We start from the raw sequence: 27,231 nt of genomic DNA on the forward strand, positions 1-27,231 counted from the left end.
TGCAGCTGGAGCTGGAACACCCAGAATGTGGGGAGCAATGTCCCAAGTCTGGGGAATGGGGCCCCAGGCCTGGCCCCTGAAACCACTCTTTCCTCATAGACCTCTGGGCTTGTGATAGGATGGGCTGTCTTCAAGATCTTGGAAATGCCTTCAAGGCCTTATTCCTATTGTTTCTGCTATTAGCTCTTGGCTCCCTTTTACTCATGCTAATCTCTCTGGTAATGGTTGCTCAGCAGCCTGCTTGGATTCTTCTTCTGAAAAGACTTTCCTTCACAATCACAGGGCCAGGCTTCACAGTTTTCAAATTTTTATTCTCTGCTTCTCTTTTAAATATAAGTTCCAACATTAAGTAATTTCTTTGCTCCAATATATGATTGTTGGCTGTTAGTGGTAGCCACACAACACCTTGAAAGCTTTGCTGGTTAGAAATTTCTTCACCCAGATACCCTACATCATCCCTCTTAAGGTCAAACTTCCACAGATTCCTAGGACATGGACACGATGCAACCAAGTTCTTTGCTCTGGTTCCTAAGAACCTCTTCATTTTCATTTGAGCCCTCATCAGTCTGGCCCTCACTGTCCATATTTCTATCAGCATTTTGGTCATAACCACTTAACCAGTCTGTAAGATGTTCGAAACTTTCCCTCATCTTCCTCTCTTCTTCTGAGCCTTCCAACCTCTTCCAACTTCTAATACCCTATTCCAAATATGCTTTCACATCTTCAAGGATTATCATAGCAATATCCCACTCCTTGGTACTAATTTTCTGCATGAGTCTGTTTTGCACTGCTATAAAGAAATACCTAAGACTTGATCATTTATAAAGCAAAGAGATTTATTTTGGCTTATAGTTCTGTATGTACCTGGGCACTCAGACTTTCCTCCTAGACCTCTGGTCCTGTGATGGGAGGCCCTGTCTCCAAGATCTTGGAAATGCCTTCAAAGACTTTTTCCAACTGTCTTGGCTATTAGCACTTGGATCCCTTTTACTCACGTTAATCTCTCTAGCAATGGTTGCAACACAGCCTGCTTACACTATGCTCCTGAAGATGCTCTTTTCTTTTCTATCACAAGGTCAGGCTGCAAGAAGCATAGCAGCAGCATCCACTTCTGGCAAGGGCCTCAGGATGCTTCCAAAAAAGGCAGAAGGCAAAAGGGGAGTCATTTTGTCACAGGGTAAGAGAGGGAGCAAGAAAAGAAAAGGGAACACCCAGGCTCTTTTACACAACCAGATCTTGTGTGAAATGAGTGTGAACTCAATCATTGCTAAGAGGATGGCACTAAGCCAATCATGAGGAAGCAGCCCCATGGTTCAGTACCTCCCACTAGGTCCCACCTTCGACATTAGAGATTATATTTCAACATGATATTTTGAGGGGAAAAATATCCAAACCATATCAGGTTATGACACTTGCACAAAATAATTTGGGAGCTATTCTTTTTTTTTCTGTGTTTTGTAAATATTTTTATAAATTGCACTTATCTATTTCTTAAATGTTTGGCAAAACTTGCCTGAAAGCAGGTTATTTCTTTTATTGGTATTACAGTTTTTATTAATTTCTAACTTTTAAAATGAATTTCCATTGATTTATTGTATTGTGGTCACAAAACGTGGTTTACATGATGCCAGTCTTTTGACATTTGTTGAAACTAGTTTTATGGCTAAGTACGTGGCATATTTTCTCAACAGTTTCTTATGTTTTAGTAGACTTTGTGTTTTTTCAATAAAAGGACTCAAGGTTTTAAAAGTGTCCATCAAAATAAATTTGTTAATAGAAGTATACAAATCTCACATATCCTTATTCACTTTCACCCAGTTAGTATGATTATCCCTGAAAGAATCATGCTAAAATTTCTTACTAAAATGGTAGTATTGTTATTCACATCTCTTTGTTGACCTATCAATTTTTACTTTAATTTGAGGTTTTGTTATTAGGTGCATACTACTTTCAAATTGCTTTGTCAATCTGATCATTGCTGTGTAATCCTGGTGATTCAGTCGTTTATCTTTACTTCTGATGATGCTTTTTACCTGCACATCTTCAGTCAGCCCTCTGTGTCTGTGGGTTTTGCATTGGTAGAGTCAACCAGCTGTGGGTTGAAACCTGCAGATATGAAGTGCTGATTGTGCTATGGCATTTTATATGAGGGACAAGACGTGATCACCCTTGATAACTGATCACGTTCCTCAGGAAACAGGCTCCTCAGAGCAGTGAAAGTCCCATCTCCCAGGTGAGAGGAGGGGCCAGCCGGGCTTCCTGGGTCGAGCAGGGGCTCAGAAAGCTGTGAAGCTCACTCATTTCCTGCATCAGGACTTCCTTCAGTCCTAGGTGAATAACATTGAAGATATATACTTAAAATATTCCTAACACCAGGATTTGTGCATGTGTTTTCTTCCCCAAGAAAGCTATAAACAGCGAAAATTTTGCTGGAAGCTTCCCTGTGTTCTCTCTCCCTCTCTCCCTTCGCCCTCCCTAAAACTAAAAGGAATGTCAACGTTTTTCTGTGACCAGCAGACCTTATCTATGCTCCCAATTCCAATTCCTTGTGAACATACTTTGTAAAGTCCTGTGAGATCCTGTCTCCTTTGCCGTGCGGGTGCAAGGTCATAAAGTAACTAAAACCCAAGTTACAATTCCACTTTTCCTCAAAATCTAAGACATGTCACAACATAATTTACTGCCTTTGTTTCTCGCTCTGGTAACATCTTCCCTCTGCACATATTTCCTGCCTTAAAGAGTTCAAAAGGCAATCGCATAATCCAACTCTGGCTACCCGCTCGGGACCTCTTCGACGCTGTGGAAGCTTCGTACTGTCTCTCTGCTCGATAAAGCCTACAGCTTTTTCTTTTTTCTCTTGGTCTGTGTCTCCATCACTCTCCGTGGGCAGCTGCCACACCAATTCTTTGGCGTGGCTAAGGCGAGAACCTTTGGCATTACACAGGTGCTCTGCGATCACCTCGACGTGCTGTCAGCAAGAATCCTGTTGAATTGTGTTAGCCATAATTTCCCTTAACCCTGTTTTCTTTTAGTAATTTTCCATCCGCCAACCTTGATATGGTTTGGATCTGGGTCCCCACCCAAATCTCATGTTGAATTGTCAAATTGTAATCACCGATGTTGGAGGTGGGGCCTGTCGTGGGGGTGAATTTCCTCCTTTGGTGCTATTCTTGTGATTCTTGTGAGATCTTGTTGTGTAAAAGTATGTAGCTCCTTTCCCCCTGACTCTCTCGTCCATGCAGCATTTGAAGTTGAACCCAACTTTTACCCACTGCAAAATCCTGCTGCAGCAATCCCTATATCTATCATGACGGTCTTCAGTAAAATCTGCCTTACCGTATTTCGAGAAGTGTCTAATTTTTTCCTTAACATCTCTTTTCTTTTTCTTTTTCTTTTCTTTTTTTTTTTTTTGAGACGGAGTCTCGCTCTGTCGCCCAGGCTGGAGTGCACTGGCCGGATCTCAGCTCACTGCAAGCTCCGCCCGCCGGGTTTACGCCATTCTCCTGCCTCAGCCTCCCGAGTAGCTGGGACTACAGGCGCCCGCCACCACGCCCGGCTAATTTTTTGTATTTTTTAGTAGAGACGGGGTTTCACCGTGTTAGCCAGGATGGTCTCGATCTCCTGACCTCGTGATCCGCCTGTCTCGGCCTCCCAAAGTGCTGGGATTACAGGCTTGAGCCACCGCGCCCGGCCTTTCCTTAACATCTCAAACAGCAACCCAGGCTCTGCTGTTTGGTGCACCCTCCAAATAGCCCCTCAGCCAAAAGGGAGCTTAGGGGACTCAAACTTAATTCAGGTTCAAACTTGCATCCTGTAGTTAGATTGACATGCACATAAAAAATAAGAATGATTATTACTTGGTTGAAATATGCTACTTGCTGAATACCACTAAGTAGCATACACAGGCCACAATGAGTGACATAATGAGTTTTTGTAAGTTTTATAATAATACCTTTGTCCTTCTTGCATTTGATGTTTCTAGACAAGTCTGGGTGTGAGCAGGTGATTATTGAAAAACTATTTTTATAGACAGAGCAGTGGGGCACACACATTTTGTGGCAGGGAAGGTAGAATAATAACCCAGGTATCTGTAAAAGGAACACTGTACTCCAGACTTGCAGCAGAAAGAGGTCTATTCATTTTCTTTATTCTTTATGACTCACCACTGGAGTCTTCCTCATGATGGAAGATGCCCTGATATGTTCCTCCCAGACTATTGAATTTAAGGAATAAATTCAACAATAAATAAATTTAAATTCAATAATAAGTAAAGTCAAAAATAAATTTATTCCTTAAATTCGATAGAAAAATATGATGAGAAATTTGCCTCTGAATTTAGGTGAAGAAATTTTTGGGGGAGGGGCCCATTATTTTGCCTATCAAAGTGAGTGAAGAAATTCAAACACAACACTCAACATACTATATGACTCTACGTACATGAAGTTCAAGAACAAGCAAAACTAATCTATAATGCTAAAAGCCAGAATAATAGTTACCTCAGAGATAGAGAATGTATTGACTGGAAAGGTGCATGCGGAAATTTTCTGGGGTGATAGAAATTTCTGTATCCTTTCATCTTATCTGTTTTATTTAAATGCAAATATCTGTATATTTTCAATTCGTGAATTTTAATATATGAAAGTTACCTTCAATTAAAAATTTATGAAAAAATTATAGGAGAAGATTACTTTTTTTCCCGTCCTCTTCCACTTAGTAGCAGAAATTAGAAGGTCAAATTCTTTTCTGTTTTCTTCTTTTTTTTTTTTTCTGAGATGGAGTCTTACTCTGTCCCCCAGGCTGGAGTGCAGTGGTACGATCTCGGCTAACTGCAGCTTCCGCGTCTTGGTTTCAAGCGATTCTTGTGCCCAGATTCACCACACCTGGATAATTTTTGTATCTTTAGTAGTGATGGGATTTCACCATGTTGGCCAGGCTGGTCTTGAACCGTTGCCCTCAAGTGATCTGCCGGCTTCTGCCTCCCAAAGTGCTGGGATTACATGTGTGAGCCAGTTCACCCAACTTAGAAGGTCAAATTCTTTCCTTACTTTTGTCTCTCACTCGTCTGCTTTTTATTTACCCTTATAGTCTCCATAGAGTCCTTTGAGGTTCCAGTTTTAGCTGAGGGATGTCAACTTAGGAACTTCCCAAACTGTATCTTCTTCTGCCATATCACATGTAGTCATCAAAGTACTGTTTCCACTTTGATGGAGGTTTGGCGGACACCCTCAGAATGAAGGCTGGCTGTGCAATCCTGCATTTCTCAGGTTACCTGTTTCATCTGTGTATTTTGCTCTCTGTGTTCCTATTTTTGTGAGTCTTAGAAGATGTGTTTGTTTGTGCATGTGTGTGAATGAGTGGACACTTAAAACATTTTATGCAGCATTATTATATCTTTAACAAGAGGGTTACTCTGTCTAATCTACTATATGGTAGGGAGAGAGCGGCCTCTTAATTTTAATTGTCTTTCTGGGCTTTAAACCTTTTGTTTGTAGTCTCATTTTGAGTAGGAAGGGTTTTTTTGTTGTTGTTGCTGTTGTTATTTTCTTAATCTCTGTACTAATTGGATCCAGTGTAGCTATTTTGCAGAAGGACGCCTGTCTCCTCATTCTTTAGTCCAAAACCAGATCTAATATTTACAACCAGGTACTACTCTCCTGTGAGAAAACTGTGGAAAGGATTATTCCCTCACTGAATCTCTGGTGGCTTGGCTCATGTCATACTTTGTATGGCTTGTTTTCTTTATCTCATCATCTCATAGGCATAATTTTACCAAGGAAGTCACCGTAGCAATAGTCTCAGCTATTTTGGACTTCTTTCAGTTTGGAGCAGCCCATCCTGGCTTCTGATTCAATGTAAGAAACACGGCTAAGTCACCTGACGTACATACACACATACATATCCTGTAGCAGATTAAATTAATTGCCTCAGTCTGTTTCTGGTGCTAGTCTAGCCGACACTGGCTGCAGTCCACAGCTGCCCCTGTAAACTTTTGTTCTGGTCAAATACAAACATGGTAATGTCTCAAATTTTATTTTTGAAAGTGTATTTTATCTATCGTTGCAACCCTTAGAAAGAAGAGAGTAATTCATAGCATTATTTGACGGAGTGCTCTCTGAACTCAAGTATCTACCTCTGGATTTTTGTAATCACTAGTCCTGCTGCAAAAATCTGATCAGTAAAACAATCACTTATTTTCAACACTTGGGCTCACTGAGATCTGTTTGTGAAGGCTTTATTCTCTCCCTTTCATAGGAAGACTGAATAGATCTTTCCCTCAAGTTTTTATTACATTTAAACATGCAATGAAACAGTGTATATTACAGTTCTTGTCATACTACGCTGCACTGTTTTTTGCCTCTCTCCCTATGAGACTGTGAACTCCTTGACAACAGGTCTCATATCTTTTTTCAAATCTGAACCATCATTACATAGCATTGTGCCTGCCAAATTAACTGCTCAATAAATCATTACAATTAATTAATTTAATACCTCAAATTAATATTTAGTACTGTATAATCTGAGTTTACATGAGCTCTTCTGGCTTTTCTTCCTACCACTTTTTAACAACCACTCACCACATCACTTAAGCATATTGTTTCGTGTTTCCCAGATGTGCAGTGATAGGGTCATGCTTATCTTCGGGCTTTTCTTTTACTTGGAATGTTGTCCCCTTGCTTTGAAAATTGGTGGTACTATATATGTGGTATATTTAGCAACTCTCTTTTTACAACAATATTCTTAAATCATAAACTATAATGACCAATGTATATGTATTTAAAAGACATACAAATGAAAAGCCTCAGAGAAACTGTAGGGGAAACCAGGGGAAGTGATTCAAACCTAGGTGACATTAAACATAAGTTCATGTTTTATTCTGATTGCATTGGTCTGAATTTCACTGAGTTGTCTGATATATGCCAACATTTTAATGGGTAACAGAGAAATACATCTTACAGTGTCTGATGTGCATCATGCCGTAGCTTGCTTTCCAGAGGTTAGAGGGCTAAGGAGCTTATTTGAACTTTGCTGTTGCAAAACCACACGAATATTATGCTGACGTTAGACCCTACAATTTGACCAAAATGTGTATTTAAAAAACCATGTGGATGTTCCATCCAAACATGATATTAGATAAAACAAGTAGCACCAGGGCAAGTTTAGATGTGTTTAAAGAGGAAATCATCATAGCATTTGGATTTATCCCACAAAGTTTTCAATTCACTATTAAAAGTGTAGCAGTTTAGAACAAAAAAATGCAATTTTGAAAACTGAATCTGTTATTGATACGCATTTTTCTGAGTGATAGGTTTCAGATAAAGAATAAAGAATGTTCCTCCTTTTCCTTTAAATATATCATATGGGAAATTAAAAGTAATTATTAGTAATTAAATTTGTTTCTCATTAATTTTACTAGCTAAACTTAATGAAAGTCACCAAAGAAATGAAATAATTTTTTAAAAAATTTAATTTAAGCTTTATTAGTAAGAAATGCCTGGGAACACTGGAAAATAGGTAAACTAGATGTTGGGTTAAAGGCCTGTTAATTATAGATGCGTAATCACTATTCATGTATTGACAATTAATCTGATCAAAAAAAGTCTCTATGAATAAATTTGGCACATTAATTTAAGCCTACAGATTTTAGAATATGTCTGCCTGGATTCAAATCTCAGCTTCATCACATTTGGCCAAATTACTTAAGTACTTGCTGCCTCTAATACTTGGGTAAAATTGATATCCACCTCTTAGTGTTTTTGAGTGAGTTTTGTATATAATATATAACCTAATTTAATTATTTTACATCACTGTACATATAAATACATTCCTACATAGTGTTGTTAAAAGATGAAATTAGTTAATTTATGTAAATATATACATATATGTTTCATATATGCTTACATATAAAATATATGCCTATATATGAGTTCATATATATATAAAATATGTATGTGAAGTGCTTTGTACAGTAAGTACCTGATTCATGGTAAATATTGTGTAACTAGATATCATCGATAATATTACTATTATTAATGACTGTCTATGCTCTTAGCTAAAGTCACCACCTTTCTTTGTGCTTTAATTGGCCTCCACAGTAGTCTACCCCAGTTCATTGTGTCCTCTTTGAATGACACCAGCTGTCCCTTCTCTACTGGATATTTTTTCCATCAACATTCAAAAGTGCTGAGATTACTCTCATATTACAAAAATCTTTCTTTACACCAAGTGTTACAGTGATAAGGGACAAGTTTTATTTTACCCAATAAATGATGCTGTAGAGTTAGATATCTACATAGAAGACATTTTGATCTGTATCTCATACTATAATCTTCCAAGTTCTAAGAGGAGTGTAGACATAAATGTGAAAGATAAAACAATACATAACATAGAGGAAAAGAGGAGAATATCTTCATTACTTTGGGATAAGTTAAGATTTTAAAACTAGAACACAATATGATTCTCACCATAAAAGGAAAACTTTGAATTACCTAACTTCACTACAATTTAGGACTTTTGCTCATGAAAAGACATCAATCAAGTGAAAATGAAGCCACAGAGTTGGATAAAATATTTGTGACTTATATATAAAATTTATATTTAGGATATATTACGAAATTCTATTTAGTAAAAAAAAAAAAAAAAGGCAATATAACCCAATAAAAACACTGGACAGGTACTCCAGAGGAGTACATTCAAATAGCCAATAAAGTACTTAATTTCAATAGTATTCAGATACATTGAAATTAAAATCACAGTAAAATATTGCTCCACATTGACCAAAATGGCAGAAAATAAAAAGAGAGACAATATCAATTGTTGGCAAAAACAAGGAAGAACTGAAATTTTCACACACTACTGATTGGAGTATATAGTTACAATTGTGTAAATGACTCTCTAGCTGTATCAACAGGCTGAACTTATGTACACTCTGTGTCCTGCTGATTCTAACATACTTTCTGATTTACCTATCTGATATGCTTACCTTGTTGATATCTGTTTCCTCCAACAGAATGTAAACACCACCAAAAGTATAATATTCTTTATCTGTTATGTTTGCTGCTGAAATCTAAGCACCTAGAACACAGCCTAGCCCATTGTAAGTCCTTCATAAATGACTTTTAATTCCCTTAGTAACATTGTAGGAAGCTTTCTGAATAGGAATCTTTTCATTTGGCATGTGTTTTCTTTTGCCTTTATGATTTTTCTTTTTTGCTTTGTCAGGAAAAAGAGGTTAGTTTTAGATATAAACAATATAATAAAGCCATAATAGTAAAAAATGACTTACTATAACAATATATAATCCTGATTTAAATAACTTCTTAGTTGCTCAAATTAAAAATAGTCTAACAGCAGTTTTAATCTCTGTTTTAAAAGCACTCCGGGTCACAGTTTATTTTTATGGCACCTCAGTGATACGCAGTGAACAGTGAAATTTGTTTATTATCATTTAGTCTAATTGTGATTTAAGTAATTGATTCTGGAGGAATTTAAAATTGAGCAAGCAAAAATTATTGTAAGGATGCTACCAAGTAGATTTATCTATTTATCTACCTAGCTACATATTTATCTTTGGAGGCTCAGACAGAACAATGCTAAAATGGTAGAAGGAAAGACTTATGTCGGAAATAACAAAGTCCTAAAGCAAGTAAACCCTGAGATAAACTTTTGTTATGGGTGTGAAAACTTCCATGACGACTTTTTAAGAAAACAGCAAACAATAAATAGTTGTAAAATAGCTGCAATAGAGAAGGTTTGAAATTTAAGCTTTGTTGTTGTTTTTTTTCTATATTGGAAATAGCAAATAGAAATTTTGGAGTTTCTTTGGTTTAGAATGTTATTTTATATCACATAGTACACAGTCCCTTATGTAAGTTTTAAAAAAACGAATTTTATAAATAATTTTCATGTGCTAACACACATACATTTTTAGGTTTTGGAACTGTCCCAAATGTAAGTGTGTTTGTTGTTAGCTTACTGATTTTTAATTTTGAAACATAGGTATATATACTTGATGATGTGATTACATTCAATTGTTTGCTAGCCCTAATTTTAACAAAATGTTTGACAGCCTTGTGAAATAGACGATAATCAATAGATAAATATTAAGAGGCCTTATGATACAGGCTATTTATATCTTTTTAAATCTTAATTTCCTGGCCGGGCACAGTGGCTCACACCTGTAATCCCAGCAATTTGGGAAGCCGAGGCGGGCAGATCACCAGAGGTCAGAAGTTTGAGATCAGCCTGGCTAGCCTGGGGAAACCCTGTCTTTATTAAAAATACAAAAATCAGCCAGGCGTGGTGGCGGGCACCTGTAATCCTAGCTATTCAGGAGGCCAAGGCAGGAGAATCGCTTGAACCCAGGAGGCGGAGGTTGCAGTGAGCCGAGATTGCGCCATTGCACTCCAGTCTGGGCGACAAGAGTGAAAAACAAAAAACAAACCTTAATTTCCTCATCTAGAAAATATTGAAAATGGCAATAGCTATCTTATAGGGTACTTCTGATTATTAAATAAGAATATTTGTATAGCACGGAGTGCTAGGCACGATATAAGGTAAGAATAAAATAAATGTTAGATTTAAATTTGCTGTAATTATTTATAATTGTTATTTTAAATACTTCTCTTAATGACCATAATGACACCTTATTATACATATAACTGGGCCTGTTTTGCAAAAAAAATTATAAATCAATGAGCTTAATATCATACTTCAATAGATTTTTACTGATCACTATAAACACACTGAAAATACAAGTATGAAAAAAATTGATTTAGTTAAAAATTTCTCCTCCCTTAGGGAGCTTTTTCTATTCTGATATATAAAGATTTTTAGAGGTTTTCCTGACAATTTTTGTTAAGGTATTAGACTGAAGTACCTAGAAATTAAATTGATTTAATACAATAGAAAAAATATTCATTGTCTAGGATGACAGGTAATATAATATCCTTTTTAGGTCAAATTTTGAAAACAATCATTATAAGTACACTGTGGATATAACATTGTAACATTGTAACACTGTGGATATAACATTTAAAACATTGTATGCCTAGTAAGTACACCCATATTTTTGGTAAGAATGACCACATAATGTTTAATAAACAAACCAACCTAAGCCTTACAGTATTATTGGGAAATACAAAATTTAATTTTCTCGTGAATTGCTTTCACTCCAGCTACAGGATATTTAACTTTCTGAGACTAAAATTACTGAGCATAAAAAAAGCCATTTGCAAATTTCATTTGATTCACTATTTTAAGAGTAAAAGCTCTTTTCACTCTTGCTTTCACTCATTTGCATTAGCTTAACTTGGAAAGAAGGCAGTTGTAATGTAATGGTTCAATATAATCTGACATATAGCAGGCCTTTCATTTCCTAGGGTGAGTAAGATATGAGACTATCATAAATAAAACTGATGGACATAGTTGCAGCTCCTTAGCAATTAAAGGGTATGGGAACAGGGAGGGGAATTACTTGCACAGAAATCAAGTTTAGTTTTCAAACCTGTATTTATAATTTTGAGAAGAGCCAAGAACAGAAAAAATTTAAGTAGCTATTAGGGGTTTTATGGAAACTGAATAAATGAATGGTTCCAATGGGAAGCCAAATGTAAGTATAAAAAAAGATAATTTAACACTGGCAGGAAATCTTTGGATCTTGAAATAATACCTTTAAAAATGAAGACACCAGTTTTCCAAAAACAATGAGAAAGAAAATAAAAAATAATGTCCCCATTCTATGCCTCTTCAGGGTTTCAGGGTCCTGCTTCTCTGTTGGCTTTTTGTTTGAATCTTTATTTTAGCATTCAACCTCACAGGGTGTATAGAAGAAATGCTTTACTTCTTTTATTTTTTATGTTCCATTTTTTCATTGAAACAGGATTAAATTCCTAAATATTCAGGGAGCTAATTCTTTTTGTCAATTATATTCTTATAATCTATAACATTATTTTGCTTGATTTATATAAAGAACATATATTCAGTATCTGTGATGTGGCAGTCACTATATTAGGTGCTGTGTAGAAATAGATACAGTTACTATCCTGCCAGAAACTCAAAACCAAGGGGAAGGAATGGATATAAAAATAAGTTACATACACATATGTATCTAAATGGATACACATGTAAGTACATGAAGATATGCATACTCAAGATGGAGATGAAGGGGAAAAAAGAAAATAGTGAATTGGAAAAGTTATTAAGAAATATAACTTCAAACAGTGCCCTCCAACTCATAGAAAGAAACTGAAAAAAGAGCCAGCATTCTGGGGAATTCTGGCAGACTGTGGAATCAGGAGATCTTATTGCAAAATTGGAACAGTAAAAGGTGTAGGAGGGTGAGGGGATGGTCAGTACTGGTGGAAAACTATTTGAAGGATACACGTGATTGGCTCACTAGGGAATGAAAGACAAAAAGAAACTTCTGATAAGTAAAATGGCATGAAAAGAATATAATTTCAGAGAGTAAAGGCAGAGAAAAAATCCATTACTATACAATTCTTTGCATTTTAAAAACCTTCAAAAAATGCAAGCAAACACTAATTAGAGAAGGAGTGAACATATTAAAAAGTACCATGGTTAAAAAGGATCCATTGGATTTTTTTCTTTTTAGAGATGAGGGTTCACTTTGTTGCCCAGGCTGGAGTACAGTTGAGCTATCATAGCTCACCACAGCCTCGAACTCCTGGGCTCATGGGATCCTCCCGACTCAGTTTCCTGGGTAGCTAAAACCCCAGCCATGTGCCACCATGCTCAGCTAATTTTTAAAAATTATTATAGAGATGAGGTCTTGCTATATTGCCCAGGCTGGTCTCAAACTCCTGGCTTCAAGCAATCCTTCCACCTCGGCCTCCCAAAGTGTTGGGATTAAAGGAATGAGCCACTGCACCTGACCCTCTGAATTTTTTTCAAAGTGGTACCTTGGAACAAGGCTTTTCTTAGCATTTCAGGACCTGGGCAAAAGTACCAATGAAGGTCCATGTACTATACAGGGAAATGTTCTCCTACACTTACCCAGAATGCCAAGTTCAAGCTTAGAATGATCAAATTGCTACAAAAGTGGTAATGCCTGAAGAACTGCCCTGGCTCCTGAACAGCAGAAAACTCCTTTCTTTATCTGCCTCTACTTCCATTGACCATGAGTGACTGTTATTTACCAATATGGACATGCCAGCCTGACATATCCAAGATCTCTCTATGTGCACACAGTACTGTGGTCCACCTTTGGAAGGAAGGACTGGGGAAGAGGCTCAAAGAAGCTCAGGTAATTTGGGCAAGAAATTCTAAGATCCTGAGTGCCCGCATCATGGTCTAGAAGTTGGGGTGTGGTTCTGGTTAGGCATGTTTCCTAGGTCCCTCAGATTCTTCTCCCTGTGTGGGGGACATGGCTGGAGAAGGGCCAGACTGGAGAATCTCTGAAACAGTGCTATTCAAAGTGTGGTCCTACAATTGACTTCATGAACTACTGACTACTGGTTCATAGTGAGATAAGGAGTGTCACCAGAATGTAAATAAAGTATATCACTAAGCATGCTGTTTGTTTATTTCACCTGATATTATTCTTTTTTCCTTAGGATAACTTGCTGAAGAAATGAATATAAACTTATATTTTGATGTAAGGTCATTATCTTGTCAGGGAGCCAGTCATGAAGTGATACAGGTCTAAAGCATGAGGCTAAAATTGGGGCCACTTCTGGCCAAGTTTAGAGGATAGTTACAAGAGATCAGCAAAAGCAAACAAAGTGGTTTTAAAAATACCCAATAGAATTTCTATTACAGGGCTAAATATCTTGGTTAAGACAGTGCTGTCAGAGACAAAGATAAATCACTATTTAACTCATATTATATTCTTCCTAGAAACAGTATTAGTTTAATTAGATTAAAAAAAAAAAACCATGAAGACTCTAGACACTAAACAACTATTTTAATCCGTAAAGTAAGATATGCCCATTAAATGAGTCCTAACTTTATGTTCTCCTTTATTCCCAAACTAGAGCTATTAGTCAAAATTTAATGCAATGGTTATATAAAAAAGGACTTTGGTAATCTGATGTAAAGCCATAGATGGGAAGAAAATTTAAAAAAGTTTTCTACTCTTCCTTATTTACTTGTAGTAGAATGACAAAAATAATGAGTCATAAGGATACTGGAGACAGTGCCTGAACTCTAACTGGAGGATTTTATTTTAGTACCATAGAAAAGATCAGGTTGAAGTTATAATAGATGTTTCAAGCTCCTTTACTTTAAAAAGATCAGAGATTTTATCATTCAAATTTAAAGAATTTATTAATTAGCAGTTATATTCTAATAACTAAAGATATCTTTTCTTAGGTATAACTCTAAGGGAAGACATTTAATGTATTTCTCTGTTTTAACAGATATAACTACTTCATAGAGAGGATGGTTAAAAAAATTTAACCTCAAAAACATTTCCCTTGACAATCAGTCAGCAATAATACTTATTTAATCTTTGAAATGGCAATGGAGTTCCAGTAAAAATCAATTTAACAAGCACATTTATTTTGCATACTTTTTTAGAGCATAGGTTTAAAAAGTAACAGAAGTACTGTTAAAATGTTAGATTTAATAGATTATTATTAGAAAAAAAAATCCACTAGCAGTATAAATGTAAGATCATTTCAAAAAGAGCTAATTTGAGCTCAACAGCTGTAGAGTACCAATTCATTCTTACATGGACTGAAGTGTACAGATCCAGGAAACAGCAATGGGGACATATTTAAATTTAATTCCTACCTCTTGGCTCTAAAGCTTGCTTGGCTCTAGGGATGATCCAGATGTTCAGGTTCATTTTAGGTTAAAACTGAATGAAATCTAATAATAAAATTCAAGAATGCCTCAGCTACAAGAGGTTATGGAGATTGGCTTGTTGATGGCTTTCTTTTTATAGATATGGAAACTGTGAGTTCTGGAGAGGGTAAGCAATTTTTTCAAGACTCATAGAAAAACAAAATGATGATTTTCGTTTTTAAATCAAGAAGCACCCACTGTCACTGCTGCTCCTAAACCAACTTGATCAATTACCTTCCTTTAGCCATCCAAGCTTACTAAGAAATAACTTGTTATTGAGCAAGAGGCTCATTCTTTCTAGTGCGGATCATCTCGTCAACTTTTGATACATAGCCACATCATTTATGTATTCATCCAGCCAAATATATGCCGAGTAAGCTCTATGTGCAAAGCATATTTTGGAATGATGTATCACAGGAGATGATGAAAACATCTTCAGCACTCTTACTATTATTAAACTCTCACCGTGTAATAGGGGTAATAAGAAATAGGCACAAATACCAGATGCGATATTTATTCTAATACAAAAAAATGCTATATTCTTTGAGGATCAGTTTAAAGGTAATTAGAGGAAGAAAAGAGGATATCCCATGGGGATGGGGGATCAAGTAAAGCTTCAAAAACTAAATTGTGACTGCGATTAAAAAAAGAAAATCCCTGGGAAGAAACAGAAATGGTGGCAAGTCACAAGGAAAGCTGACAGCTAAAGGATGTAGCAGAAGTGATTATAGAAGGCAGATACTGGCCAAGTGTGGTGGTTCATGCCTGTAATCCCAGAACTTTGGGAGGCTGAGGTGGGCAGATTTGAGGTCAGGAGTTCGAGACCAGCCTAGCCAACATGGTGAAACCCCATCTCTACTAAAAATATAAAAATTAGCCTGGTGTGATGGTGGGTGCCTATAATCCCAGCTACTCGGGAGGCTGGGGCAGGAGAATCATTTGAACCTGGGAGGTGGAGGTTGCAGTGAGCTGGGATCGTGCCACTGCACTCCAGCCTGGGCAACAGAGCGAGACTCTGTCAAAAAAAAAAAAAAAAAAAAAAAAATGGAGATACCAGAGCCTTGTTGAGAAGGAAAGTTGATAAAGAACCGAATTCAGAGAAGAAAAAGGAAAAAAACTAGTTCATCACAACTATTACTCAAGAGTATCTGAACTGAGGTATTGTCAGGGTGAAGGAACTTCTTGGTCCATATCACATTTATTTGGAAATGACTGGCCGGCTCTTTCTTATTGCTGTGCTCTACTCTAGGTATGTGTGATTGAAATAGGGAGGCAGCACTCAGTGATGCTCATAAAAGCCTCTTCTTCTCTTTTCTATCTGACAAAGATCACACTGTAAAATGCCTATCAAATCCAACAAATAATGAATACAGGCAGATCCCACTTGGGTCCTGTTCTATTGAATTTTTTTTGATAAAGTTCTGAAAGAATTTTATTGTAATATAATTTTAAAGAATAAACTCTAAAGATAGCTATATTGTATTGTATGATCTTATGGGTTTATCTTAATTACAGAGAATTTTTGAAAACATATAGAAAAGAATAAAAACAATATCACTCATAATTCACCAATATGGAGGCAAATAAGTACTGCTAGTATTTTGATTGCTATATGTGTGTGTAGATACATAAACACACATAAAATACGTATATATGTGTACCTATATACACATATATGCAAATATGTGTATTTACACAAATGAGGGGATTGAGCTGTAACTTTTAGAAAATATTTTATTTTATGCCTTGGAAAAGCAAGAAAACAAACCTCATTAGTAACCAAAGAAAGCTTATGACAATATTCAATGCTGGCCAAGGTTTAAAGATATATGGATAGACATTGTTGATAGAAGTGTAATTGACTTAACATTTCATAGAGCAATCTAGCTAGTATGCCAAAAGCTTTTGAGATAGTTTTTACTCTGATCAGAAATGCTTAAAAAGGAAGTGACATAAATATACACAAGGCTTTATAAAGAGCATATTCACTAAAATAGTATTTCAAATAGTAACTACTTTGAAACAATGTAATACTCAATAGGAATTAAGTGATAATACAGCTGCATGATGTAGTAAGATGCAGCTGTAGACAGTCATGAAGTAGAATATGATTTAACCATGTAGTAAAATATTCATGAAATGTGTTGAATTTTACAAATTCTAAAATGTGTGTGTGTGTGTGTGTGTGTGTGTGTGTGTGTGAAGACAGAGACGGAGAGATTTACATCAAGGCTTCTATAACATTAATATTATTTGGTTGAGATACACTTTTGTTAAAATGAGAAAAACTGAAGTTTTATATGGAAAAACTTTCCATACTTTGTAAAGATATTCCAAGATCATAATATTCTCTTAAACACATAGTACAGATTCAAGCCAATGCTTGTAATTCAATTAAATTAAATGAAAAATATTCATAAAAATACAATTGCCTATCTGAAGGTCCTGAATAGGGGTATCCTTTGGCTTTTATGTGGTAAATTGGCAATTAAATATTAGTGCTTTCATTTCTCTGGAATTAATAGATTTCAACCTTGATGACCTGAACTCTTACTGTAACGGTGTCCAGCATTCATACACTCCAAGAACTGCCAACAGAATGAATAAGTAATGTGATAGCATGTACATATTCTACAGTTATAAATGTACTTAGATCCTACTGCAATTAATAAAACAAATTCATTTTAAAAAGCAGTTGAATTCATAATAGTAATTTATGATTTTACATTTTTGCATCAGTGAGATAATAGTAATTTATGATTTTACATTTTTGCCTCAGTGAGATAATAATACAACTTTTAGTAATGTGGACAAACTACAATTTGATGTAAAGCCACTCTTTCAAGAGCAGATATCTACATACCCAATACTCTAGTCTTGAATTTTTGTTTACTATTTTCGTGTGAGTGTGTGGGTGTGGGTGTGTGTACTTATATAAGTTTCCATATGGGTGATTGAGCTATTTCTCACATTTTGAATCTGTGTTTGACTCTCCACTTTATTTGACCAGTACAATACTGTAGAGTTGACTCTTTGGGACTTCTGAGCCCAGTACATAAGAGTTGTTGGATCTACTTTTGCTCAGAAGGGATGAAGACACAATATAAGATGTCTAGGTTACACATTGAGAGACAGGGCACGTGGAAAAGAACTGAGGCCCCAGATATATACAGGAGTCCTGCTGACATCACAACAAGCGACCCATTCCTCGCAGCCATGTCCAGCCACTGAAGTCATCTCAGCTGAGGGGCCATTCACGTGAGTGAGGCAATCTTGAACATTCTAACTGAGCAGAGCACAACTAAAAAGGAACTGTCAACACATGAAGAGTGACAAGCTATCCTCAATGAGATTGGTGAAATTTCTGACCTACACAGAAAACAGATGATTGTTACCTTAAGCCATTGCTTTTTCAGACTTATTATGGCATAGTTGACAAAATCTGTATATATTCAAGGTGTAGAATGTGATGTTTTGATATACATATGTATTGTGAAATCATTACCACAATCGAGGTAATTAACTTATCCACTTGCATAGTTACCTTTGTTTAGTGTATGTTGGTGAGAATACTTAAGATCTAACTTCTTAGAGAACATCAAGTATACAATATGTTATCATTAACTATAGTCACCATGTTGTATATTAGATCTCTGGAACTTATTCATCTTATAATGGAAAGTTTGCACCTCTTGACAAATATTTCTCCATTGTCCTCATGCCCCAACTTCTGGTAACCACACTTAGAGTCTCCTTATCTGTGAGTTTGACTTCTTTAGAAGAACACAGTAAGTGTTCAATTTAAAATGTATGCCTTGAACTTTAACGGAGTCCAGACTTGGTATACCTGATTAAATAGAAACTTAGATACCAACAGGTCTCTCCCACTCTGTTTAGAGATGAGGAGTCAGGGACCCAGAGAAGTAAGAGGCTGCCCAAGCTATTTTTCCACCACCTCAAATTATTAGAAGCATCATTATAAGTTCAGGATCCTTTCCTGCAATTCAAACCTCTTTCTCATAAACACGTCATGGTCAGCCTCGCCAAACTGCAGTTAGACTCAAATTCCACTTTAGTTTGTTAATTGATTTACTTTATATGCTGTACAAATAATAGAACAACACAAGCCATGAAATACATTTCATTATGTTGTTTTTAATAAACATGACAATACTATATAAGCAAAATGTTATAACATAAAACATTAGTTTGATATATACATATAGATACACGAGATCATACAGGATTTGTCTTTCTCCATCTGGCTTATTTCGCTTAGAACAATGTCCTCCAGTTTCATCCATTTTCATCCATGTTACAAATACCAGAACTATCTTTTTTTTAATGAAATCTAAATAATATTCTATTGTCTGTATAAGCCACAAAATTTTGAGTCACCAATTATGCAGCATAATTAATTGAAACAAGAGGACCTTGTGTGCCATAAGAAATATAATTAGTACCTAGGAAACTAGTTCTAAACTAGGTAACTAGCATCCAGATGCATAATTCAATATTACAACTGGTCAACTAAGCACCCTTTCAAAGGCAGATCTCTTGACATGAAAATAAATTGCCACTTTCTATACATATTTATTCTATACATGCTATGTCTTATAATAATAGGATTTTATACAGAAATTAATGTTTTATATGTTATTTTATAACATTTTGCTTATATAGTATTGTCATGTTTATTAATAACAAGATAATGAAATGTGCTTTATGACTTGTGATATTTTATTCTTTGTACAGAACATAAGATAAGTCAGTTAACAAACTAAAGTGGAATTTGAGTCTAACTGCAGTTTATCAAGACTGACCATGATGTGTTTATGAGAAAGAGGTTTGAATTGCAGGAAAGGATCCTGGACTTTTAATGATGCTTCTCATAATTTGAGGTGGTGGGAAAATAGCCTTACTTCTCTGAGTCTCTGACTCCTCATCTCTAAACAGAGGGGGAGAAAGTAGTTGATATCTAAGTTTCTATTTAATCAGGCATACCAAGTCCGGACTTAGTTACAGTTTAAGGCATACACTTTAAATTGAACACTTACTGTAGTTTATCTCTTCAACATATTCCATGACACAATAAATAGAAATCAATATGGTTTTTAAATTTCTAACAGCTAATTTATGTAATTACATACAATAGCAACTGGAGAGAAGATTTCCATGATTACTATTAGGTAATTAAGATTGATTCTCTTTGTCTACAAATGAGTTGTAAAACCTAGAAATGAGCCAAAGTTTTATGAACAAACCCACTTTACAGGACATGAAGACTCTGCATGATTTTACAGGAGTATTGCAGTGCAACCTAGGCAAAATGGTTTTTAAAATTACAGCAAGTATCCTAAAAGATGAAATTAAGCTGGACATATGCAGGAAACAATGATTGGGATGGTCAAGTACTTGAAACAATGTTGTCATGTGAAAAAAATTGGAATACTTAGTCTGGGGAAAAGATTGAATATGAGGGTGGCTATGGCCAAGAGGATGGATTATTATTTGTGCCCTTCAAAGAAAGAACAAGAATGAATGTGTAGCATTAGAAAGAAACTAATTTTGATTCTATTTTCTGGAAAAATAGCTTAAGAATTTCCTTCATAAGGAGTTATTCAAGCAGAAATAATATAATCCCTTGAGCGAAATTCCTCCAAGAAAATGTAAGAACTAGTTTTATTTTCTGATTAAGAGTCTAAGTGATCAGTTTATATAGAGAGAGCTACTTCTAATTTTAAAAAGAAATTTGGACATAGATTGCTCCTCCTGAGTATGGGGTAGTGGGAAGGGGAAAGGCTCAGTGCTGCACTTTGGGGATGGTCAATATTGCAATCTCTTCAGGAACAGTAGAACCAACTCCCAGGCAAATAAATAGCCCCATTACAGGTCTGAAGAATTTCCAAAGTTAGGCAAACTTCAAAGACAAACACGCATTTCTCTAAATGCTCCTGCACCAAAATTACATCAATGTGTTCTTTAATTCTTGTGTTTTAAAACCCATGATTTTCTTGTGGTGGGAATTTCAGAGCCACTGGAGGCCTCGAGGATGGGGACGTGCCAAAGCCAATTGTGGCCCGAGCACATGTGCCAGCTGGATAGTGATACTTAACTTTGGGGTTTTTATTTTCCTTCTTCTTGCAGCTTTGAGTAAAGGACCCTTTCTTGGCTCTCTTGGGTTCACAAATACTGGACTCCGGAATGCAGCAATCTTCAGAACTAGGCTGTCATAGGGTATACCTGAGGGAAAGTAAACTTTGTTTTTCCTTTTTAGGGATTTGAACAAAACCATTTATATTCCTCGGAGCTGCTCTTAAAAATTCAGATCACCCTTTTTGATTATTCATAGTTCTAAAAAGAAATAAAAGCTTTAAAAAACATTTTTCATAGCTTGAATATGTGTCCATGTTAATGATGCAGGCTGTTACTATGTCCGTGTGCTCCCATATATTGGATAAGCTGCTGTTGCATTGAAATGCAAGCTACAGTTACACATAAGAAATAACCAGTATCAAAGTTTTACTAATTTTGGCTTTTCAGACTGGAATTCCAGATCTATTGATTTGTCTATATTTTCTGTCAAACAATGGTGGAGACTAGAGCTTAAGGATTCAGTTTTGTAGAATTTTCCCTACTTGACCTAGAGTCATAGAATCTAAGACAGGAAGGACAAACCTTTGAAGTCATATATACAAACTCCACATTTCATAACGGAGAAGATATTTTCCCTAAGGTGTTGAATGATTGAGCTTAGAAGGCAAGTATATTTATTATTTGCCAAGGGCCCTTTTAACCACACCCTTGCTGCCAACGACCTCACTACTTATTCATAATATGTGTTCTCAGCCTTCACAGAACTCCTAAGGTTCTGACTAACTTTCTGGCTACTATAGTAAGGAAGTGTTATTTGGTTGGATATTTGGATGAGTTGTTTAGTTATTTAGTTGAATACTCAGATGTAAGCCTATTTTCCTTCTAAATTCCAAAAGGGAAAAATACCAAGACAATAAAATTGTGGCATATTTATAATATGTAAGAAAGAGAGAATATTGTTGACTGGCACCTTTGAATAAAAGAAAAAATACAAGCAAATCTTGTTCTACTGTAAGGGTAGCATGATAATTATGACTATAAGACATAAGGTCAACATCAGACAGATCAACGAGACAGAAAGTTAACAAGGATATCCAGGAATTGAACTCAGCTCTGCACCAAGCGGACCTAATAGACATCTACAGAACTCTTCACCCCAAAACAGCAGAATATACATTCTTCTCAGCACCACATCACACTTATTTGGAAATTGACAACATAGTTGGAAGTAAAACACTCCTCAGCAAATGTAAAAGGACAGAAATTATAACAAACTGTCTCTCAGACCACAGGGCAATCAAACTAGAACTCAGGATTAAGAAACTCACTCAAAACTGCTCAACTACATGGAAACTGAACAACCTGCTCCTGAATGACCACTGGGTACATAACGAAATGAAGGCAGAAATAAAGATGTTCTTTGAAACCAATGAGAACAAAGATACAACATACCAGAATCTCTGGGACACATTTAAAGCAGTGTGTAGAGGGAAATTTATAGCACTAAATGCCCACAAGAGAAAGCAGGAAACATCTAAAATTGACGCCCTAACATCACAGTTAAAAGAACTAGAGAAGCAAGAGCAAACACATTCAAAAGCTAGCAGAAGGCAAGAAATAAGTAAGATCAGAGCAGAACTGAAGGAGATAGAGATACAAAAAACCCTTCAAAAAATCAATGAATCCAGGAGCTGGTTTTTCGAAAAGATCAACAAAATTGACAGACCGCTAGCAAGACTAATAAAGAAGGAAAGAGAGAAGAATCAAACAGACGCAATAAAAAATGATAAAGGGGATATCACCACCGATCCCACAGAAATACAAACTACCATCAGAGAATACTATAAACACCTCCATGCAAATAAACTAGAAAATCTAGAAGAAACGGATAAATTCCTGGACTCATACACCCTCCCAGCACTAAACCAGAAAGAAGTTGAATCCATAAATAGACCAATAACAGCTTCTGAAATTGAGGCAATAATTAATAGCCTACCAACCAAGAAAAGTCCAGGACCAGAAGGATTCACAGCCGAATTCTACCAGAGGTACAAAGAGGAGGTGGTTCCATTCCTTCTGAAACTATTCCAATCTAATTCATTGTATGAGGCCAATGTCATCCTGATACCAAAGCCTGGCAGAGACACAACATAAAAAGAGAATTTTAGACCAATATCCCTGATGAACATCGATGCAAAAATCCTCAATAAAATACTGGCAAACCAAATCCAGCAGCACATCAAAATGCTTATCCACCACGATCAAGTTGACTTCATCCCTGGGATGCAAGGCTGGTTCAATGTATGCAAATCAATAAACACAATCCATCATATAAACAGAACCAACGACAAAACCCACATGATTATCTCAATAGATGCAGAAAAGGCCTACGACAAAATTCAACAGCCTTCATGCCAAAACTCTCAATAAACTGGGTATTGATGGGACGTATCTCAAAATAATAAGAGCTATTTATGACAAACCCACAATCAATGTCATACTGAATGGGCAAAAACTGGAAGCATTCCCTTTGAAAACTGCCACAAGACAGGGATGCCCTCTCTCACCACTCCTATTTAACACAGTGTTGGAAGTTCTGGCCAGGGCAATCAGGCAAGAGAAAGAAATAAAGGGTATTCAATTATGAAAAGAGGAAGTCAAATTGTCCCTGTTTGCAGATGACATGATTGTATATTTAGAAAACCCTATCGTCTCAGCCAAAAATCTTCTTCTTCTTTTTTTTTTTTTTTTTTTTTTGAGGTGGAGTCTCTGGTCTCGCTCTGTCATCCAGGCTGGAGTGCAGTGTCCGGATCTCAGCTCACTGAAAGCTCCGCCTCCCGGGTTTGCGCCATTCTCCTGCCTCACCTCCCGAGTAGCTGGGACTACAGGCGCCTGCCACCTCACCCGGCTAGTTTTTTGTATTTTTTTAGTAGAGATGGGGTTTCACCGTGTTAGCCAGGATGGTCTCAATCTCCTGACGTTGTGATCTGCCCGTCTCAGACTCCCAAACAAAAATCTTGTTAAGCTGATAAGCAACTTCAGCAAAGTCTCAGGATACAAAAGCAATGTGCAAAAATCACAAGCATTCCTATACACCAATAACGGACAAACAGAGAGTGAAATCATGAGTGAACTCCCATTCACAACTGCTTCAAAGAGAATAAAATACCTAGGAATCCATCTCACAAGGGATGTGAAGGACCTCTTCAAGGAGAACTACAAACCACTGCTCAGCGAAATAAAAGAGGACACAAAAAAATGGAAGAACATTCCATGCTCATGGATAGGAAGATTCAATATTGTGAAAATGGCCATACTGCCCAAGGTAATTTATAGATTCAATGCCATCCCCATCAGGCTACCAATGACTTTCTTCACAGAATTGGAAAAAAACTACTTTAAAGTTCATATGGAACCAAAAAAGAGCCCACATTGCCAAGATGATCCTAAGCAAAAAGAACAAAACTGGAGGCATCACGCTACCTGACTTCAAACTATACTACAAGGCTACAGTAACCAAAACAGCATGGTACTGGTACCAAAACAGAGATATAGACCAATGGAACAGAATAGAGCCCTCAGAAACAATACCACACATCTACAATCATCTGATCTTTGACAAACATGACAAAAACAAGAAATGGGGAAAGGATTCCCTATTTAATAAATGGTGCTGGGAAAACTGGCTAGCCATATGTAGAAAGCTGAAACTGGGTCCCTTCCTTACACCTTATACAAAAAACAATTCAAGATGGATTAAAGACTTAAATGTTAGACCTAAAACCATAAAAACCCTAAAAGAAAACAGGCAATACCATTCAGGCCATAAGCATGGGCAAGGTCTTCATGACTAAAACACCAAAAGCAATGGCAACAAAAGCCAAAATTGACAAATGGGATCTAATTAAACTAAAGAGCTTCTGCACAGCAAAAGAAACTACCATCAGAGTGAATGGGCAACCTACAGAATGGGAGAAAATTTTTACAATCTACCCATGTGACAAAGGGCGAATATCCAGAATCTCCAAAGAACTTAAACAAATTTACAAGAAAAAATCAAACAACCCCATCAAAAAGTGGGCAAAGGATATGGAGAGACACTTCTCAAAAGAAGACATTTATGCAGCCAACATACACATGAAAAAATGCTTGTCATCACTGGTCATCAGAGAAATGCAAATCAAAACCACAATGAGATACCATCTCACACCAGTTTGAATGGTGATCATTAAAAAGTCAGGAAACAACAGGTGCTAGAGAGGAAGTGGAGAAATAGGAATGCTTTTACACTGTTGGTGGGACTGTAAACTAGCTCAACCATTGTGGAAGACAGTGTGGTGATTCCTCAAGGATCTAGAACTAGAAATACCATTTGACCCAGCCATCCCATTACTTGGCATATACCCAAAGGATTATAAATCATGCTGCTATAAAGACACATGCACATGTATGTTTATTGTGGCACTATTCACAATAGCAAAGGCTTGGAACCAACCCAAATGTCCATCAATGATAGACTGGATTAAGAAAGCGTGGTGCATATACACAATGGAATACTATGCAGCCATAAAAAAAGGATGAGTTCATGTCCTTCATAGGGACATGGATGAAGCTGGAAACCATCATTCTGAGCAAACTATCGCAAGGACAGAAAACCAGACATTGCATGTTCTCACTAATAGGTGGGAATTGAACAGTGAGAACACATGGACACGGGGGGAACATCACACACTGGCGCCTGCTGGGGGGTGGGGAGAGGGGGAGGGATAGCATTAGGAGATATACCTAATGTAAATGACGAGTTAATGGGTGCAGCACACCAACATGGCACATGTATACATATGTAACAAACCTGCACGTTGTGCACATGTACCCTAGAACTCAAAGTAAAATTTAAAAAATAAAATAAATAATAAATAATAAATAGAAAAACTTAAAAGAAAGACGTAAGGTTCATTTTTATGTGTGAATTTTAGAAATCAGTTTTGCATGCAGATAAGTTAACCATGATTAAAGTTTTGTATATTTTCTGAACATTTCTATATCATGTCAATTTCTAGCATTCAAGTTTTTATTTAATATTTCGTTAGCTTTTTTTCAACCAATACAGATATAAGTCATTGTTTAGATCCACTTTTATCGCAAAAGTTAAAGTGTTGATGGGGATTTTCAGCTCTTTGCCTTATGACACCAATATATGAGTTTCAAAAAGTTGTATTTTCTTATCTTTGGAGAACCAATTCAATGCAATACACGTTGCTTTAGTGCTGCTTTATGGTGTATTATCTATGTCTAGAGGCTAATTAAAGTTATAAAGAAAAACGATATAGTAACGTATATGCAGAACAACATGATTATGTGCATAAAGGCTGGGAAATGCAGGAGGCGTTCAGGGATATGTGAATGCTGCCTTATGCCTGAAGTCTGTACAGTGTCAGTGAGAGGCAATATGGTAAAGATCAATCTGAAAAACTGCAGCAAGAACAAGTAAGAAAGGGCTTGGATTTTTTTCTGCCCTGTGAATCCTACTGCCTATCTTTAGTCATTTTCAAAAATATTAAGATTACAAATAATATTAATACATTCAAAAAGGGTTGGGATACCTTAGCTATGGAAATTAGCCTGGTTCAAACCTTGGCTCCTCTACTACTTCTGTAACTTTGGACAAATATTTTGCCTCTCCATGCCACAAGTCAAGTATTTGTCAGTTGGGGATACTGATATTAATAAGCAGCATTAAGTTCTTATGGGGAATAAATGAACTGATAAATATAAAGTATTTATATTAAGAACTCAGTACATTTTTGCTATTTATTACCATGATCATTATCATTACTATCATACCTATTCGTGTTTGACATTTAAAAATCCATAATTCGTATTTTATTTAATTAAATTTTTTTTAAAATTTCTGGGAACATAGTTCTTAATGTGAAATATGTGTTTGATTTTAATAATATTCTTTATTAAGGTGTATGATGTACTATTTTAAATGAATTTGGCACTCTGGGAACATAGTTCTTAATGTGAAATATGTGTTTGATTTTAATAATATTCTTTATTAAGGTGTATGATGTACGTTTTAAATGAATTTGGCACTGTGGAGATAAGATCGTATTGTGAAAAAAGAGAATAGAAACTAACTTGCTTAGTTCAGAACTTTGTACTAAATACTGAGAATTTGATAATGAGAAAGTTAATTTTCAGGGAATTATTTTCTTGGCTATAAGTAGGAATTGAAATCACTGATAAACCAAAAAAAGAAAATGAAAAGCAGAAATAAGTACTGTTACCTATTTCATATATTTCTCTCAGATCCTTCTCCTAGAG

Source organism: Macaca mulatta, chromosome 2, assembly GCF_049350105.2.
Source record: "Macaca mulatta isolate MMU2019108-1 chromosome 2, T2T-MMU8v2.0, whole genome shotgun sequence".
NCBI classification, from domain to species: domain Eukaryota; kingdom Metazoa; phylum Chordata; class Mammalia; order Primates; family Cercopithecidae; genus Macaca; species Macaca mulatta.